The sequence below is a fragment of the Sinohyriopsis cumingii genome, chromosome 1 (genome assembly GCF_028554795.1).
Source record: "Sinohyriopsis cumingii isolate HCF-2022 chromosome 1, ASM2855479v2, whole genome shotgun sequence".
NCBI classification, from domain to species: domain Eukaryota; kingdom Metazoa; phylum Mollusca; class Bivalvia; order Unionida; family Unionidae; genus Sinohyriopsis; species Sinohyriopsis cumingii.
This window is the reverse complement of record NC_142961.1, coordinates 88,571,669-88,593,003: the sequence shown is the minus strand read 5'-3', so window position 1 is coordinate 88,593,003 and position 21,335 is coordinate 88,571,669. Positions and strand designations below refer to the sequence as shown.

Here is a 21,335-nt window from a genome sequence, read left to right as displayed (position 1 = left end):
AAATGACAACTGCTTTTAGTTTTGTATTCACAACATATTTTTATCCACTTCATGTTTTTTATTTGTAATTTGATGATGGAATTTTGGCCTCTTGTAAAATTTGCCATTTTTTGGGGAAATCTGTCATGGACAATCATTATTCTTAACTAAAAAAGCAACTTTTAAATTTTCAGCTACAGTTTAAAATTTCTATTGTGAAGGTACTCATCTGGTTTGTTGGCTTTGTCTAATTCTTTTAATGGCGCAGCATGCTCTCGTGGTCCACTCATGTAAACTGGATGGGGATCTTGCATGAAAGTCAACTTTTAAGATCTCGTGGTCCACTCATGTAAACTGGATGGGCATCTTGCATGAAAGTCAACTTTTAAGATCTCGTGGTCCACTCATGTAAACTGGATGGGCATCTTGCATGAAAGTCAACTTTTAAGATCTGTTGAGAAATAGCCTTCCGAGAATCATTCAGTATAATAACTGTTATTTATGAAGAATAAAGGAACTTTCAAATTTATGGCAGGTAATTACATGAAATTACACAGATTCTATGCAGTATTTTGATTTGTACATGAATGAAGAAATACACACTGGTTACTTTCGAGTAGATGAGCTGAAAAATCCCCCTTACATGCATCCTACTAAAAAAACAAGATATAGTGAGACAAGACATCTTAGGGGGCAGGGACCAGTTTTTATGTACAAAAAATTTAATACCACAATCAGTGACCTAGTATAAAAAATCATAAAAAATCAAATATGCAAGTGAGGTTAGAAAGGTCCATATTTTTAGATACCTATACTAAAACAAAGCATAAGAATAGTATCCACTTGACCAGAGAAGTCAATGGCAGTTCATAGCAGAAAAAGTTTATGCACCCCAACCCCTATTTTATACATGCATTTTTCACACCTTAAGGCCATTTTTTACAGCATGTGGTGCTCACAGTGCAAATACAAGCCCTTTTTCTGGATTAAAATTTTGAAAAACACTGTCTACTAAATAGCTTGATGCAATTCAGAATAGTTGTCATCCAAGCCATTTTTGAGATACTCTACTTGCCTTGAACCCACGTGTCTACTGCTATGGGAGGCTAGCTTTTCTTCCTAGCCATTTATTGGTATTTCACTATCGACATACTGCAGAGCAACTATGGAAGGTGTACATGCCTGACATCAATTTCAAAAACAAACCAAAGCCCAAAACACCTAGTTCACAAATATATCCATATCTTTAAATAGTAAACAATAATAGCTGAAAAAGTCACACCATAGCCTTAACTTGAGAAATTTGCCAGGGGCCAATTTATGAAACTGGACCCTGCCACCTTAAGAATTTGGCTGAAAATGGTTTATGTCAAAAATTGTGTGCATATCACATATTTAGACATTATCTAGTACAATGGTATACAGGAAAACTTTTTGTGCACAAAACTAAAAATGGTATTATGCTTTTAAAAAAGTTGCTACTTTGTGGCAAAAAGCACTGCATTATTTACATTGTGAATTATAAATGACCGCATTTCTTGAAAGATATCAAATTGTTTGCAACCTACAAGGCTTTTGGTCTTTGTTTACCACCATGGCATCAGTACAAAATCAAAATTCCTTTACAATGTTTCATGAATGTCAAGAAGAGATCTGGAAGTTAAAAATTTTAGGAGGGAATGACAGAAATGCTCTGTCAGTTGTCAGTGACAGAAGTGAAAAGTTTCTATAAACTCTTCTTGCAAACTTAAAGAAATCACACATTTAAGTAAATCATGTGCTTTAGAAGTACTTTTAGACTGATATAAAAGAAGCAGTACCTAACTTTTCATAATTATTCTGGAGATGCTAGTAGCAGCATCAGTGTTGTGTCAGTGTGTGTTGTGGGGGGGGGGGGTAAGCACAACACAAGTCTAGCTAGTCTGGAGAAGTCAAAGTTAAATCAATTAACATTAGACAATGCTGGAATATTGATATACTGATGTGTGGGACCCTAAAACTTACAAAGTGACATATCAAATAAATTCACTGATACATAGCCAATAAAATTGACAATACATATACAAATTACTCAATACAATTTAACAGAGATATTTGTTCTCAGACACCAATTTACTTACAACTGACTTTAATGTTTTCTGGAGTTTACAAAATCATAGTAAATAATAAGATAAGGTATAGACCAAATATTTACAGTGGAAAATTCAGTTCAAGGTAAAAAACTTTTCACTGGCTTGGCTTTTGATAAACACATACCATACAACTCCTGCAGAAGCTAAATCTGTCCGTCAAAGTCACTCTCTTGTGCACTTAGATCAGAATGAGTTTCTGGATGAAACTGAAGCTATTGTTTCTTTCAGCATGACTAACCAATTAATCCTAATCTCTTACCATGGAAACTGAGACCTCCAAAAAGAAAAGAAACAAGTGATGCTGATGTTCTTTTAAGATTCAGTGAAAACATAAGACTTTCTGAGGAGAAACTGTATGTGTATTGTCAAATGCATGAAACTGCCACTTGATTTTAAGCTTTTCCCCCTTTGTTAACTGAACCTAGAAATTTCAAGATATATTCATAACACTGAAACATTTCCTATTATCACCCAAGTGTGAGATATGAATCTCTTATGTCAACTTCAGAGTGGAGTCATGAAGATAGAAACTATGTCGGTGTGCTAAAACTTTCATTCTTCTCACCAAAATATAGCAAGCAATGTGCCATATGCATCATTATTTCTAAGACCGTTCCACTGGTGACGTCCAATATTCACAACAGTATGTTTATGTATGATTCCTCTGAATTCTATCTGCTCCTGTGGACTAAAATTATTTGTAAGAATACATGTTGACATGCTATGCAACTGTTTATGTGTGTCTGTATTGAAATGTGAATATTATTCATAAAAATATGGGTGCAAACCTTGACAGCTACAGAAAGTGCAAGACAATACATTATGGTTACCATTTTGTTCCCATATTTAGTAAGTTAAGTCCAAAATATGCTACTTTGTCATGATGTAAATAGTTCTCACATTGAGATACAAAACACAGTTAGCTCCCTCTATTAAAGAGCATTACATACAACACTAAGTGATACATGGAAAAAGGAAGAAAATATAATGAAGCTGATACATAAAAATTATTTAAATATACACAAAAAAACAGAAAAGTATAATAGATGTGGCTGACTGCACCATAACAAATTATAAATTTTCCTTAAGGGGGCAGGGACCAGTTTTTATGTACAAATTTAATGCTGCAATCAGTGACCTAGTATAAAAAAAATCATAAACAATCAAATATGCAAGTGAGTCAGAAAGGTCCATATTTTTAGATACGTATATTAAAAAAAAGCATAAGAATATTATCCACTTGACCAGAGAAGTCAATGGCAGGTCATAGCAGAAAAAGTTTATGCACCCCAACCCCTATTTTATACATGCATTTTTCACACCTTAAGGCCATTTTTTACAGCATGTGGTGCTCACAGTGCAACTGCAAACCCTTTTTCTGGATTAAAATTTTGAAAAACACTGTCTACTAAATAGCTTGATGCAATTAAGAATAGTTGTCATCCAAGCCATTTTTGAGATACTCTATTTGCCTTGAACCCACGTGTCTACTGCTATGGAAGGCTAGCTCTTCTTCCTAGTCAACTATTGGTATTTCACTATTAACATACTGCAGAGCAACTATGGAAGGTGTACATGCCTGACATCAATTTCAAGAACAACACAAGCCCGAAACACCTAGTTCACAAATATATCCATATCTATAAATAGTAAACAATAATAGCTGAAAAAGTCACGCCTTAACTTAAGAAATTTGCCAGGGGCCAATTTATGAAATTGGACCCTGTCACCTTATTTTTCTACTTAGAAAATTTCTCTCTTCCCAGCAGCTGGAGAAGTTTACAACATTGCATCTTGTTAGTCAGTACACACACAATGTGGAATGCAGTAATTTGTTTTGGGTATGGCCAGGAAAAAGGATAAGTATAATAACAATGGAATAATGTCATATGAACTCTGTTTTTTGTCCATGGATATGATATTATTGATGGACCTTGTCCAACAATAAACAAGGATTACATATCCTTTTAAAGATTTCATGAAACTAATATCTGCAGTTATATAGTCAAATGACTGATATAAGGTCTTTGAAAACCTATCATCAGAAGTACATCTGAATATTGTAAGTCAAGTCAAGCTGTGAACATCATAGACCATGAATGTGCCTACAGATCAGGGTCTATGTTTTTTGTTGTACTGATTACTCCTAACAAACTTCACAGACCCAGATCTGCTGGCACTTTATGCGATGATATATATGGATATGTGCAGTTTGCATTCGGACTTGACTTACCAGTATAAGTGAGTATATAGAATATTTTTTAAATAAATGGTACATGTATTTATTACATCATAGTTGATGACCTAATGAATAGTGAAGTGCCGGGTTCTCCCACTTTAAGACCATTTTGCTCTGACCTGTAGAGGCTATTTCCTATCATAATGAAAAAATTCATTCACAGTCGGAAAATGTTATCGGACCTTGTCTCTTGGTCTTTTCATTGGAGAAGTACAGTTGTGTCTGAAAATGTGCGTACAAATAAAATCTGTAAAATATGAATAAGAAAATTACTGGCATGAAAATATTATTTTGGACAAAATATTGTGATGTGTGAAATCAAATAAAATACTGGCAGCTAAAGCATACTGGGTCAAATCATGATCTGAGCCATTAAGTCTCTGTAACAATTACTCAGCTGATGATGACCCATCTACACATGATTTTTTTTTTCAGTTTAGTTTAATGATTAAGTAAGGTGAATTTGCCAATTGCTTCAGACAATTTTCTGTAAACCAGCCCCATCATGTCTTTATGAGTGTGTCACATATTCCCTTACATTAAGGCACCTCAGTATAAGGTTGTCCCTTTATAAAGTGGGCATGTTCATAGGTCCTTTTCATGCTTAAATAGTTGTTGTTATGGGTTTAATGCCATTGTTCAGCATATAGGAAGTTACTGGCAAGCTTTCTCCCATACCCACACTGGCTGAGTCTGAGACTTGAACCAATGTAGATAGATATGAGATGGTATTGATTGGTAAAGGTGAGTACTTTTGTCCATTTAGCCACCTGGCATCCCCATCTTAAATGATAATGTTATGTATCAAATACCTTAATATAAGGTAACTTCACCTATAAGGTGGTCAACTTTTATATCATGAACAACATTATAGTGAGGAATTCCTATGTGTGCATATGTCTGTGGGGGTGGGGGTGGGGTGGGCAACATTCATTGATTTTTTTCTTAAATTTGGTCCAAAAACTTTAGAGTATATTGTATTGTGATTCATTTAAAATCAGTTTCTTAAATTCAATCTTCAGATTCTACAGTGTCATCCAAACTTTTTATTGGAAATGTCATGTTCACAGTGTCATCCAAACTTTTTATTGGAAATGCCATGTTCACAGTGTCATCCAATTTTATTTATTTCAAATGCCATGTTGCACAGTGTCATCCAAACTTTGTATTGGAAATGTCATGTTTCAGTGTCATGGGGATATTTTTTTTATTGGAATTGCCATATTCCACAGTGTCATCCTAAGATTCATATATATAAAGATATGAAATGTATATTACATAAAGTGTTAAGAAAATCACATATTTCAGCAAAGTTCAGTCATTTAAATAAGAGCATGTCTTGTATTTCAAATGACATGTTAATGCATTTAGTACAGGAATAATAAGTTAGAATTAATTCCTCTATATATCTTGATCATTGAGGGACACAAGGGAGATTACCCTCATAATATAAAGACTGTATTTTTTTTATTTATTTTTTTCTCAAAGGAGATAAATTTTATTTCAGGTAGTATGAATGTTCTAATGTAAGTAATTAAGCCACACATATTGGCAGTTTTCTTCTCATACCAGTTTAAACAATTTTTTTGCATAAGTTCATATACATGCAACTTACTGTGCCATGTGACAATCATTTAGAGAAATTATATTTTCAAACTGTCTCAGAGTTGGAGACTTGTGGGGTGAAAAGGTTAAAATGAATAAATGTATCATGTGGTTCAGACTATTTTGGGCATTGCATAAAAGGTGCAAGTCAGTATCTGTCACAAAAATTATTTAGGGAGCTTTATCCCAAAGTGGACATGATACCCCCAAAGATTAAAGCCTTGTTAGCACAATTAAACAAAAGAAATCCACTTAAGATAGATAATGAAATTATGGTACTCATATTAGGTCATTTTTTTTACTGATGACCTGTAAGACAAAAATTACAACAGTAGGTGCCTTCATATTCTGTTAGTGAAAGACAAAAACTACAAAATCATTTTAATCCAGGAAATTTACCTTCCAGTCTCAATACTCAAAAAGTGGGAACTCATCAAATGTTGGTTATAACATTGTTTTGAAACCATCCAGTTGGGCATGCACAGGTGTTTTAAGCCAGATGGAAACAAGCATAAAGCTAACCAGTTAGATGTAATTTCAGATGTCTGTTCAGTTCCATACGCAGAGAGAAAAGGACATACAGGTAGTTTAGTTAATCTGTTTATTAGCCTGTCTTTAATTATGACATTTAGCGTTAAATGTCTGTTCCAGACTATTTAGAATGAATCAGAATATATTTCAACAACCCTTTCACTTATGCCAGGATATTCTGAGCGTCCCAACCTGTCTATATCTATAAATAAAATTCAGTGAATCTGTCTCACCATGAAGTAAACAAGAACTGCTGTACACACATTTTAAATGTTATTTCAAGAACTTTGTGCTATCATTTTTCAGCCTTGCATGTGTTCTATAATAAAGGATCTTAAATACTCTCAGAATTTGGATGCATTCCTTATGGTCAGCAATTTGGTTCAGGATGGTTGGATGAAGACATTGGGTGTTAGGGTATGGAATGAATAACTGAGCAAAACATGTGTACAAATCAACTTTATCTTTCAGTCTTGCTATATTCTGTGCAGGTTACAAATACTGATGTGTTTCAAGCTGTTACAGCATCCATCCTAATAACAAATTCCAGTTCACCATCAAAGTTTTCATCTTGAATATCATGTGTCTACAAATACTTTTAGTCCAGAAGCTGTTGCAAATGGTTCTTCTTTTTTTTTTTTCTACCACAACTTAACATTGCAGCCAATGTTGTTTTTATCCACTTAATTCCATGTTGACCCTTGACATATGTAAATAGCCAAACTGGTGTCTGTCCTTACTCAGTCTGAGTGGATGCAGATGAAACTGATTCAATCTGATTGCTTATTTGATTTACTTTGGAAGATAATCTGGATTCATCATAGTGACCTGGTGCCATAAGCGAGTTTCTACAGTTAATACCCTTTTGCACACAAGTTCCTCTCTAAAACCAAGGCAGGCTGACATCAGCAAAATCATTAGTCCATTATGAGTGGATTCATACTCAAATTATGAGTCCATTATGAGTAGATTTTTACTCAGATCATGATTCCATTATGAGTAGATTTAAGCCCAAATCATTAGTCTATAATGAGTGGATTTATACCCAAATCTTGGGCCCATGGATTTATGCTCAAATCATGAGTCCATTATGAGTGGATTTATACTCAAATCATGAGTCCATTATTAGTGTTTTTATACTCTAATCTTGAGTCCATTATGAGTAGATTTAACCCCAAATCATGAGTCTATAATGAGTGGATTTATACCCAAATCTTGACCCCATGGATTGATACCCAAAGCACAAGTCCATTATGAGTAGAATTAACCCCAAATCTTGAGTCCATTATGAGTAAATTTATACCCATATCATTAGTCCATTATGAGTAAATTTAAGCCCAAATCATGAGTCCATTATGAGTCAATTTATACCTAAATCATGAATCCATTATCAGGGGATTTAAGACCATTCAAAATCATGAGTGGATTTAAGAGCAGAAAGACATGGGAATGCCACATATTGTATGCAGTATTAATACTGAAGTGAAATTAGTTTTGTATGCAAGTCAGATTGTTTTGTACACTGGAAACCCTGGTAAGAATCAATTAATTGTGGATCAAGAGAATACATGGTTTCAGATCTTTTTATTAATTCACAGGCATCAAGTCTGGTGATTTATGTTGGTAAAAAAATACCACAATTATGGGGCTGTGATTCAGTGTGGAGTTTTAGTGGTTCATTTATGAAACTTTATCCAGCTGTATGTATATATATGTGTATATGAGAGAGAGAGAGAGAGAGAGAGAGAGAGAGAGAGAGAGAGAGAGAGAGAGAGAGAGAGAGAATTACAAATATGCACCAATCAGAATTAAAAGTGCTATCCCTGGATTATATGGGAGAATGTTTGATAATATTATCAGAATTGTTTTGAATAAGAATAAATAACATTATCACACAGGTTAGAGAACTTTTTATTTATACTCTATGGAGATTTGAACCCAGATCCATGGATAAATGGCACTCATTGCCTTGCCTGCATACACCAATCCCTATACCATCTGAATCATGTGCACATCACCATCACCATAGTTGGTGGTGTAGGCAATCACACATAGCAGACACACCTGCATGTTGACCTAGTAATTCATTTTCATTTAAGTGCACAATCATTCTGGATTCCTAAGACAGAAATCAAGGTATATACAATTAATGATAGCGAATTACAGATATACTGGTACACCAAAAAAAAATGGAAAGTGCTATCCCTGGAGTCTACAGGAGAATGCTTGATAATAACAGAATTTTATAAATACAAATAAATTAATTTTAACACAAGTTAGAGAATTTTTAATTCATACTCTGTGGAGATTCAAACCTGGGCCAACAGGTAAACAACACTCATCACCTTGCCTGCATGCACCAATCCATATATTAATTACTAGGTGGACATGTGTCCACTGTATGCATATTCCTACCATCATCTTTGTAGCATTATTTTATGGTGATGTGTACATGGTCAAGAGAGTCTGGGATTGGTGTGTTCACACAAGTCAGTGGGTGTCATTTGCCAATAGACCCAGGTTCAAATCTCTGTAGAGTATGAATCAAAAATTCTCTAATCTCTTTGACAATGTTTGGGTTTGTTTTTAAAAATATATAAAGTCAGTGATGATGTGCTTGTTAATCTACTTGTATATAAAAACTGCATTTTTCAACCTCCACACTTTCCTCTGTAAACTGATAAGACCTTGAAACTGAAAATTAAAATTTGGTTCCATGGGTTTGTTCTTTTGAGTGGTTTTTACATGAACCATATTTGATGTACCGCCTGCACTGTGCACTTGTCAACACTTTTATTTGTGTAAATTACACAAGGTTAAAGCCATCCTAAAAACACCTTTGCAATCTCATTACCAATATTCCCCCATCACAGTGCCCGCATCACATGCTGGTAAGTGGTAAGTTGTAATTATACACAAGGTAGTAACAGTAGTAAGTTCTAAGAGAATAATTAATGTTCTTGGCAGATTTATCAGCCGCTTAATTCTTTTCTATGAGGCATATCAGGATGAAGATGTTGCTTTGTAAGATATATTTAATGAGAGTCCTGACTGGAAAGAGGGATGTGCTTTTATTAAACACATGCAAATGTCATTTTGAATATGCTACAAAAATATTTTTATTGAAATGCATAAATCCCTATCTATATATTTTTTATTTTTTATACCTTTTTTCAGAATTTTGAAATCTTTATATTTGTGCATTTTTCATTTTCTTAACTTTATGTTTAGTTGGCACCATATAGCCACTGTTGCGGAGGGGTCCCTGAAATGGAGGGGTCCCTGAAATGGAGGGGTCCCTGAAATGCTACTTCATACATGCATTCCATAATTCTTAAATTTGTTATTGTTACATTATGGGGCTAATTTAATTCAACAAAAGCATCAGTCTTATCCATCTGTCATCCAGAATTTGTTGGAAGGCTAATGAATAAATAAAATAAACTTGAAAAAAACTTCTGAGATGTCTTTCATCTTGACAGTGCCTTTTCACTGATTTTAATAGATGTAAAGGAAGGATTTTTGTACTGCACGGGCAGCCATCTTTAATGGATAATCTTTTACTGTGGTGATTAAGTTTTCAGAGGAACAAAAAAATCAATTTAATGAAAGAATAGAAACCTTGAGTGCTTTTAATCTTTCTGGCACTTCTATTCAGCCTTATCTGAAATAACAAGATACAATAGCAGTATAGATTGCAATATTGAATTAAACTAGTGTGAAACGTTCCAACTGTTGAATATATTTTTTTTCTTAAGATGATTTCCTTTAGCTGTGCTCTTTGATTTACAAAATGCTATTTTAGACATAAAAATGATGTTGCCTGGGCAACTGAAGTTATGACTCAATTGCTGATGGTAGACTGGGATCATATTGAATTCAGCATTAGGCACTGTTCATAGCATAAAGCAGAAATTCAGTCTGAATAATTATGACAGTGATGACTGGATCGATAGTTCTATTTTGAATTTGGCTGAGCTGTATTCTCTCAAATTTCGACATAAAAGTAATCCTTTATGGACTCTTAGTTATCATTTCACGATAGTTGAATTGAAGTGGTTTGAATATTTTTCTTGGTCATAATTCAAAGACTAAGATATAATATTATGAAAAGAACTTACACAAGTATTATTTTTTTTTAATTAAAGAGAAAAATAAATAAATGCAGACAATTTTTATTTAATATAGCTAATCAGCATTACTAATGAAGAATTAATGAAAAACTTTATTGTTAATGTGTTGAATTTGCCTAATTTGTAAAAGGTTTTTTTGACCCTATTATATGGCAATTATTTGCATGCATTGTAATATACTTTAATATACAAGGTGTTTATGGTCACAGTGGGTGTATTTGTGTGTCTGTGTACCCAGAATAAAAAAATTGTGTGGAATTTTGCCACACCTCTACTGCACGGTCTTTTCCATCTTGACTCTGTAGTGGTTCAGTTGGTACTTCATCAAACTCATAATCCAAGGGTTATGTCCATCTTGACTCTGTAGTGGTTCAGTTGGTACATCATCAAACTCATAATCCAAGGGTTATGTCCATCTTGACTCTGTAGTGGTTCAGTTGGTACATCATTAAACTCATAATCCAAGGGTTATGTCCAACTTAACTCTGTAGTGGTTCAGTTGGTACTTCATCAAACTCATAATCCAAGGGTTATGTCCATCTTGACTCTGTAGTGGTTCAGTTGGTACTTCATCAAACTCATAATCCAAGGGTTATGTCCATCTTGACTCTGTAGTGATTCAGTTGGTACATCATCAAACTCATAATCCAAGGGTTATGTCCATCTTGACTCTGTAGTGGTTCAGTTGGTATATCATCAAACTCATAATCCAAGGGTTATGTCCATCTTGACTCTGTAGTGGTTCAGTTGGTACATCATTAAACTCATAATCCAAGGGTTATGTCCAACTTAACTCTGTAGTGGTTCAGTTGGTACTTCATCAAACTCATAATCCAAGGGTTATGTCCATCTTGACTCTGTAGTGATTCAGTTGGTACATCATCAAACTCATAATCCAAGGGTTATGTCCATCTTGACTCTGTAGTGGTTCAGTTGGTACTTCATCAAACTCATAATCCAAGGGTTATGTCCATCTTGACTCTGTAGTGGTCCAATTGGTACATCATCTAGCTGCTTTGGTATGTTCTATTGAAAGGCACATAACTCCCATTTTAATGTCATGACAAAAACCAATAATATATCAAAGTGTCTTTAACACCAACCAACCAACCATACATCCAGTCCATCTAAAAAGGAAAGATAATTTTAGAATGTGCACAAACTGATCAATGTAGATAAAGGAAATTTAGCCAGCATATTTTCTTCCATTGTTAGATGACCTTATTAGTTTTTCAGACCATTAAATAGAGCCATCATTAAATTTTTACAAATTTTTAAGGACTTAAGCTAGACATATACAGTTTGGAAAAAATGCAGGTCATCTAATTAGAGCTCAGGCCAAATGGCAAATTTTCAGGATTTTTTTAAAATACAAATATTTGAACTCTTTTCCTTTTACCTGATATATCAGCACAATTAAGCAAAATAACCAACTTAAGATAGACAAATAAAATTATGGTACACATATTATTTGGGTTTTTTTGTGTGTAAAGATGGCCTGATTAAATTTTCAGACTCAAATAGTAGTTGTAAAATCTGTTAACACGTTTTTCAACTTAAGTATATTTTTGACAGAAGTCTTGTGACTATAATTGAGGAAAAACCACTTGAGTTATAAACTGAAGTTTAATAGGCTTAATTGGATTCAGATATAAATAACTTCATTATAATTTCAATCCAGTATAGTAATCTTTTAGTTTTTTTTGTATAACCTTGTATACTTTACCTCTTTGGATGCAAACATTGTTTACATCATTAGAGATGTGCAAATGAAATTTTACATACAGGTTTAGCTGTAAATTAGAGTTTTTAAAATTATCACAAAGTTCAGCTCTTTATTGCATGTTATCTACAGTCTTTTACTAAGAATAATTTGAAGTTTAATTAATTAATAAGGTACTATATGTATCATTTTCAAATCCCAGTTGTGATCTCTGAAGGGATATAACTCAAAATAATTCAAAAGCTAATACTGAGAGGACGGTATTAGTCAATGTGGTTACCTCCCTTGACCTCTAGTTTGACAATACAGATTCATTTCATGAGGAAATGCTCATCACAGACAATGAAAAACTTGAAACATGTACAGTTAGGATTAATTGTTTTTGTAGGGATATTGGTGATTATTGACAATTACAAACAAGAAACATGATTATCATATTCTCCTAAGTTCTCTTCATCTGTATTTAATTTATCTCGACTGTTCATGCCATATGTATTCTAAATTTTGTGTTATTTCCCAGCAATGACTATTTAAGACCAGTTTGACAGTTTTTCCAAATATGTGTTTTGTTAAGGTCATTTTTAGACTGTGATATTATAAGCCTAATTAGAATGAAGCCTTCTGCAGTAATGGAATACTCAATATTTATCTGTTCTCTTCAGTAATGCATGTGTGAATCTTTGTAATAAGCAGTGACAAAAGATCAGAATTCTAATTTATTTGTAATGGTAAATGTTAATACACACAAATTATCACTCTCTGAATATTAAATTTTGAATAATCTCAACATAGATTATTACTTTTCTGATATTTGGTACGGCGGGGGGTGGGTCAAAAGATAAAGAGAGGCCTCAATGATCCAAGGGGAACAACTCTAGATTCATACAGTGTAGTTAATGGTAGGGTTTCCTCCACTTCACCATGATTAAGATACAAGAAACTGGTGTCTTTTAATGCAGTTGTCTTTCATATAATCTATATTCTTTTTGTATGAGTCATCAGAGATGATGCAATAGCATTAAAGTAAACAATAAGTTCATTCACATCTTAAAGTTTTAATTTTTTCCAGCATCATAATGAAGTTATCTATCTGTCTATCTATCTATCTACCTATCTATCTATCGATCTATCTATTTATGTCTGTCTGTCTGTCTGTCTGTCTGTCTGCCTGCCTGCCTGCCTGTCTATCTATCTATCTATCTATCTATCTATCTATCTATCTATCTATCTATCTATCTATCTATCTATCTATCTATCTACCTATCTAACTCTCTCTCTCTCTCTCTCTCTTTATCATCTATGATTTATCATCTATTATTCAATCTATTATCTATCTACTTACCTACCTACCAACCCACCATATGACCAACCAATTGATTGATCTATCCAATCATCCGGGCAGCCAACCATTTAAATAAATAAATAGAATTAGTTAATTAATTAATGAATGAATGAATTAATTTAAATAATGAATGAATGAATGACTGAAGAATGAATGAATGGAATGAATGAATGAATTAATTCATTATTTAAATTTCTTATCTTTCTTTGCAGGTAATGCAGCTCTGTTCAGAAGCACAAATGTAGATGCTTAAATAAGACTACATTCCAACAGAATATACAAATGAATGATTGGTGAGTTTAAAATAATTGTTAATGACTTGGTATTCAGAGTTATAATTAGTAATTAGTATATTTATTATTGGAATTTAAGATTTTGCAATCAGACAGGTTGTTTATTTCATCTTTGCATTTCTTTTTTTTTATAACTTATGAGAATTATGATTAGTACTGTATGAATCTGCATTAGAAAAATTATGTCAAAATAACATTCAGTTTGAGAATTTGAATCAGCTTTAGTCAACCTGCAGTTGTTATATGGTAATTACTGAGCAGGCCAGGTTTTTCAAGTTGACTGTTTTTCTGATTACAAGTGGTGGAGATAATGAAACTGATTCATGGTAATTTAGATAATATTTTATCTGAAACCCAAGGCAGATGATTTTGTGTCACTTTGATATTCATCTGAGACACAAGTCACTGTCAGTTTCGTCAGACACCCAGGTTTGCAGTTCTTAATTTTTATATTGATGTACAGTTGACATACTGAAGTACTCGCTTATAAGTCAAGTCCAACTATAAACAATATAGACCATGATTATCAGGGTGTATGTTTTTTGTTCTACTGATTACTCCTAACAAATTGCATAGAGGAAGATCTGCCAGTGCATTATGCAGTTCATGGTTGGACTTGACCTACAAGTCATAATACAGTAGATTCCGGTTAATTGGACCAGTTTTTAATCGGGGTAGCCATTTATTTGGGACAAATCTTAAAAGGACAAATTACATGTATTCCTTTTTAACTCCTCCACATAACTGGGGCAGCCGCTTAATTGGGCCAAAGTGTTTGAGTCCTAATGTGTCCCAATTAACAGGAATCCATTGTATACTGTTGCTGAACAAATCTACAGAATGATCTTATTGTATTACCAAGTGTATATAAAGTTTTCAACATTTTGTTGCTGATAAGACAATGCATGGTAAACAGTCCTGTACATTTTGAGGCAATGTTTATATGGTTTAGAGTTGTTAGGACTTTGGCTAGGTTTGTATTTAGGTCACTTTTTTATGCACAGTTTCGTGCTGGGTTGTGCAACTTCTTGTTGGGGGTGTCTTTTGGTGAGTGCAACTTCCTTTTGCCAAAAGTGGGTCAGCATGACTTATATTTCATACTTCATTGATTTGTTGAGTTTGTCATTTCAGTAACTTTCTCATGACTGCAAAGTTATGCAGCTTCATGTGAGGATGACTCTTATTGAAGATGGCACTCTCATTTCACAAAGTTGATTGCTATGTTTCAATCAATTAAATGCATGTTTGGATGCAAGGTCATGCAACTTTGTTGATGTGTCTAATGCTGACTATAAGTCATTTACCAAAAGTTGCTGCTCCAAACAATTTTTTTATTTGATTTACATATTTTACATTTCTTGTGTTTTAATTCATTTGTCCATACAAAAGATAGGTTGCAGGATATTTTTTGAGCAAGTTCTCTCTCTCTCTCTCTCTCTCTCTCTCTCACACACACACACACACACACACACACACACCATAGTTGAGAATGGGTGTGAGGCCATCTAGTTTGGGGAAAATGTGAGCTATTAGCATTGATTTTGTTGATAAATTCCGCATGCTTGTAATACTGCATGATACGGCAGCAGCTTGCATAACAAATACTGGTAAGTAGGGTTGGCATCGGACACTTGAACTCCGTATAGATTATCACTTAAAGATGTGTATTAGATTCTATTTAATACTGTCAATCTTTACTTACCATATACACTAGGTTCTAAGTTGAGTCAAACTGCAAAAAACAAAGATCCTGATCTGCCATAGCATAATGTGCCTGCAGACCAGGTTCTATGTTGTTTGTTCTAATGATTACTCCTTACAAACTGCACAGACCCAATCTAGTGCATTACGTAGCAGCAGATCTGGGTCTGTGCAATTTGCAGTTGGACCCATGAGCAAGTATATAGAGTAAGTCTATGATAAATGAAAATACTGGTTTCCATTTTGCTTAAGAACTTACACAAGCTTGACATTAATTTGATAAAGATTACAGTGGATTTTCAATAAACTGCTGCATGATCTTTTCAATCCCAGTATTGGTGTAGTTTTGTTGTTGTATGGCACAACCTTGCAAGTACATTACTTATTGCATGCTGAGGCAACTGGAGCATAGTTCTTTGCCCATTTATACACCATGGTAACTGACTTGGGCTGGTCTGATGACCAGTTTTCTTTTGGTTGCAAGTCCCACACACTGACCACTGACAACCCTGGTCCTTACTTCCATCAGTTACTTTTTATGACTTCCAGGAGAGCACATCAGGTCTATTCATAATGTTTGAGCCCACAGGAGGTCATATTGTTCTATGTCAAGGGATAGACCCAGGCAAACAGAGAAAGACCAAGACAGATGGCTGAAATCATTGTCCCATTATGTTAAAACAAAATAAATATCACTACACATTAACAAAGTGTTTGATCCATATTTATCTGGGATAAATCAAACTTGTATACTTAATTTTGATAGTTTTGAGCCATGCATTCAAATTCAAGCACTTGATAACAGACATAATCAAGTCAGTGAAAGGGTAATAAGGATCTGCAAGGATCATCTTACACCCCCACCCCCCTGTATTGTTCCTTTTAGGATATTGCTGTCCATCTAAAAGATGCAATTAGAAAAAAATAGTAATAAAAGATAAATAATGCATAATAAAATGTAAAGTGTCAAATCTGTCTTATGCAGCCACCCATGGAAAAAGAACAAACTGGTCTTTGTACACAGGTAATCTTAGAATGCAGGCACATCTTTGAACTTGGTGCTTGCACAACTATTATACATCAAATGCCATTATTATTATTATTATTATTATTATTATTATTATTATTATCTCAGGCTTTTGGCATAGTATTCTATTCAAAGAACTTACTGCATAAATTTATCATTCATAAATTAAGGTCAAAACGTATTGTCTATTCATAGATTTTTTCAAGTTTTCCATCTGTCCATTTTTCATTTAGAACATCTTTGTTAGCTCAGCAGTTCGTATGTTGTAGCTGTAGTTGGCTGCATCAAAAGCAAAAGACCTAGGCTAAATTTAAAATATGTCAACCCACTGATTGACAGGTCACCTTTATGGAAAAACTTGTAATACCTTTAAGCTGAAACACTTTTCCCAATATGTATTTACTGTCAAAAAGTCACAAGTTGTCATCCTCAGTTTGGTTCTTGCAGAATTTGGTATAGCATTCCTTGAATTTTCTGAGCTAACAGAATATCTTACATGACATAGTAATTGTTGGGTGATGTAAGAATGACATTTTACCTCTGGTATTTTTCTTAAAATTCTTAAAATAACAATGTAGATACAAACCACATAAAAGTTATACTGAGGGATTGACTTGAATACAGTGGAACATGTCTTGAAAGACCACCCCTTCTGCCAAAACATAATGGTTTCTCATGACAGGTGGTCTCTCTTAACAGATAATAACACATATGATCAATAAATCTGTACATGAAGAACCTGGTCTCTAAAGACAGGTGGTCTGTCATAGCAGTTGTCTCTCAAGACAGGTTTTACTGTATAACCAAGGTAAGGCAGGCCGACACCTTAAGACATGTCCTTTCCAAAAGAATTACTTTCAAGGGAAAATGAACCCTTCATTTACATGGTTGATGCACTCAGATGACCAGTTTGAGCAGTAAGAAACCATTGTTTAGTCAAGAAATACCTGGTCAGAAAGAAAATGACTGTTTAATGCATGAATTGTATTTTGGAATTTTCACATATAGAAATGGTGATTGAGTCCAGCTGACTGTTATGTAAATATGATCTTTGGAGCAGACTGTAATGTGTAAACAAAATTGATTTCAGTGTAAAGGCAACAATAAATGAGGTCATTAGTACAGAAACTCTTCAAAGGAATCTTTTTTTCTGCAGAAACCAAATACTGGTAATTACCAACTGCACACTATAATATTTAAAACTAAAATATTTCTAGGTATCAATACAAAATGCAGACAAGATAGGAATGGGATAAAAGTTATAAACATTAGGATATTTTGTGTGTGTGTTTTTCAACAAACTTCAACACTTTTGTTTATTGTACAACTTGAAACCTTACTTTTATGTCTCAGCTACTTGCTTGATTTGGCCTGTTTGTCTGTCTGTCTGTCCACATGCTGCCCATCCATCTGTCCCATGAAGCTAGTTAGCTAAATCTTTTTGGACAAAGGTTATTTAATTAATTTTCGCTTGCGTAATTTTATGTATATGGAGATGACCAGATTAAATTTCTTGGCCATTTGAGCATTTGTTCAATTTTGTTTTGGGGCCCTGAGTGGCCGAGTGGTCTAAAGCGCTCTCTGTCACGGATCACTGCCATCTCACCTCTTTCTGCATGGGTTCAAGTCTAGGATTCAGCCAATGTGGGTATGTGAGAAAGCTTGCCAGTAGCTTCTCGTGGGTCGGTGGTTCTTCCCAGGGTTTTCCAGGGTTCTTTCTCCACCATTAATACTGGCCGCCATGCATAGCCTATCGTGTGCTGAAAAATGGCATTAAACCCCACAACAACAACAACAACAGTTTTGTTTGACACATTTGTGAACATTTTGAGGCTTGGCATAAATGAGTATTAACAGCCCTGGGTGGCCAAGCAGTTGAAGGTACTTGCCTTTATGGACCACCAACATCTCACCTCTATCCGAGCAGGTTTGAGTCTATATCTTCTTGTGGGTTAGTGGTTCTTCTTAGGATTTTTCTGGGTTCTTCTTCCACCTGATATACTGGTCACAATATATAGTCTACCATGCGCTAAAAAATGTCATTAAACCCACAACAACAGTAACTACTGAGTAAAAACCATTTGATATCAACAAATTTAATTTTTTAGGGATATCTGCATTCATACCTAAAAGACCTGCAACTTTCCTTTTTTGACACACTTTTGAAATGTTTGTTTTTTTTTAAAAACCCACATAAACCTTGTTTGCTTGAAGCAGATACCACCTGAGGTAGACAAATTAAGTTTTGATATATTTATTTTTGTTCACACATGGATAAATTAATAATGTACCCATTTATTCCTGTGGATGTGTTTTGTTTATAATGTACCCATTTATTCTTTTGGATGTATTTTTTTAGATAATGTAACCATTTATTCATGTGGGTGTTTCTTTTAATAATGTACCCATTTATTCCTGTGAATGTGCTTTGTTTATAATGTACCCATTTATTCATGTGGATGTGTTTATTTCATAATGTACCCATTTTTTTAAAACAGCACAACCATTTATTCATACAAGATTCATACCTCTTTATACTTCCTTTGTGAATATTTAAATAAAGATAAATGATGGTAGATAAAAATCATATAAATCAGGACATGCCTTTGGTCCAAGATAGACATTCTTAACACCAAGTTCTTTTTATAAAAGTATTGTCACTGCTCCAGTGGCCTAGTGGTTAGAGCGTCTGCCTTGAATGCGGGAGGTCGTGGGTTTGATCCCCGGCCGAGTCATACCAAAGACTTACAAAAATGGCACTAACAGTTGCCTTGCTTGGCACTCAGCATTAAGAGGTTAGTGTTAGGACTGGTCGGCGTGGTGTCAGGATAATGTGAATGGGTGGGACATCATGCTATGTGTCTTTGGCATGATGTCCCAGTGCTAGACATCATTATAAACTGCCACACTGCAGACATCGTAGCGATATGACTGAAAAATTGTTAAAGCTACGTTAAAAATCCTAATCACACACACACACACACACACACACACACACACTGTCTTTTTTATATCCATATTTTTTGTCCTTCTTGTGCAGTTGTGGGCTGTATAGGTCTGAAAACCTAGTGCCAATCTATGGCCCATATAGAGCAGTATTCAATTTTGAGCTTGCAGTATTTAATAAGTATTGAGTCATTGGTTCAAACAAATTCTGATAAAGTTCACTTTAATATCTAGTCGTTTTGATCTGATTACAAGTAGTTGATTTTCATCAGTATACTGTGAGTATATACAAACGGTTTGTTTGTGCACACAGTTGGGACAAAAGTCTATGTTAAGGTGCAATCAGATGAACTATAGCCTGGATTATGGGGATAAAAAGTCTATTTATGATGTTAAACCCATGACCTAGAACACTAACTTTACAACATGTAAATTATATAGCCATGCACTGAATATTTTTAGTTAGTGCACCTAACTTTCAATACAAGGCATACCTGGCACAGTGAGTCATTGACCAGCAATTTTTATCTCACTGAGGGATGTCATTACTTGGCTGTGACAACTTATAGAATCCATTGTGTGTGTGTGTGTGTGTGTGAGAGAGAGAGAGAGAGAGAGAGGGGGGGGGGGGGCACTTTATAGAATTTGCAATAGGAGGCCTAGAACCATAAGAAACACAAGTACCTGAAGTAACACAATTATTATGTGCATACCTTTGAAACAATCCATCGCATATGCTTTTAGTATTATAAATGTTGTTAGTATTACTTAAAATGTTTAAATAAATGCATAAATCTTAAACTTGTCTTGATAAAAAGTATTTAAAAAGCCTGTCTGTCTGATCATTTTCTTTTCTATATTTATGAGGCATGTTTATGTTTATCATTGTTTGGAACCTGATCATTTGATATGTAGTAATACTAGAGAATTTGGGTATGTAAATAGTCTTTCTAAAGATAAACTGGGAAAAGAACCTAAAAGAAAAAAATGAAAGGCCCCCATATGTCACACAGTGCCATATAAAAACTCCAATGTGTCACATAGTGACATAAAAAAACGATGTGTTACATAATGCCATTAAAACTCCAGTGTGTCACATAGTGCCATTAAAACTCCAATGTCTTACAAAGTGCAATCAAAATCCCAGTGTGTCACATAGTGTCATCAAAATCCCATTGTGTTACATAGTACCATCAAAATCCTAGTGTGTCACATAATGCCATCAAAAACCCTAATGTGTGACATAGTGCCATCAAAAACCCCAATGTGTGACATAGTGCCATATATAAAAAAACAATGTTTCACATAGTGCCATCAAAACCCCAGTGTGTCACATAGTGCCATTAAAACCCATGTGTCACAAAGTGCCATCAAAAACACCAATGTGATACATAGTGCCATAAAAATCCCAGTGTGTCACATAATGCCATAAAAAAACACGCTGCATCACATGCTGACATAAAAAAAACAATATGTGATATAGTGCCATCAAAAATAAAATTGTTTTGTTGTCCATGAGGTTATCATAATGAGAAAATAAGTAGGTTCTTTTTTACTTCCTTGAACTTGATTTTAAACAATTTTACAATTCTATGTGTTGGTGTTCAACTGCAAACAACATAGACACAGATCTGCAATCACAATGCACTGGCAGATCATGGTCTCTGTTTGTTTAGTTCTAGTG

The 21,335-nt window shown here is 34.2% G+C and overlaps 1 protein-coding gene across 1 annotated transcript in view; it reads left to right on the top strand.

The window, feature by feature from the left end:
- LOC149807303 (receptor-type tyrosine-protein phosphatase delta-like) overlaps window positions 1-21,335 on the top strand; it is a 434,670-nt gene that overhangs the window by 79,740 nt on the left and 333,595 nt on the right. The window contains exon 2 of the mRNA XM_089965081.1: window positions 13,897-13,977. The gene's annotated coding sequence lies outside the window, so the exon portion shown is untranslated. The remainder of the gene's footprint in view (window positions 1-13,896; window positions 13,978-21,335) is intronic.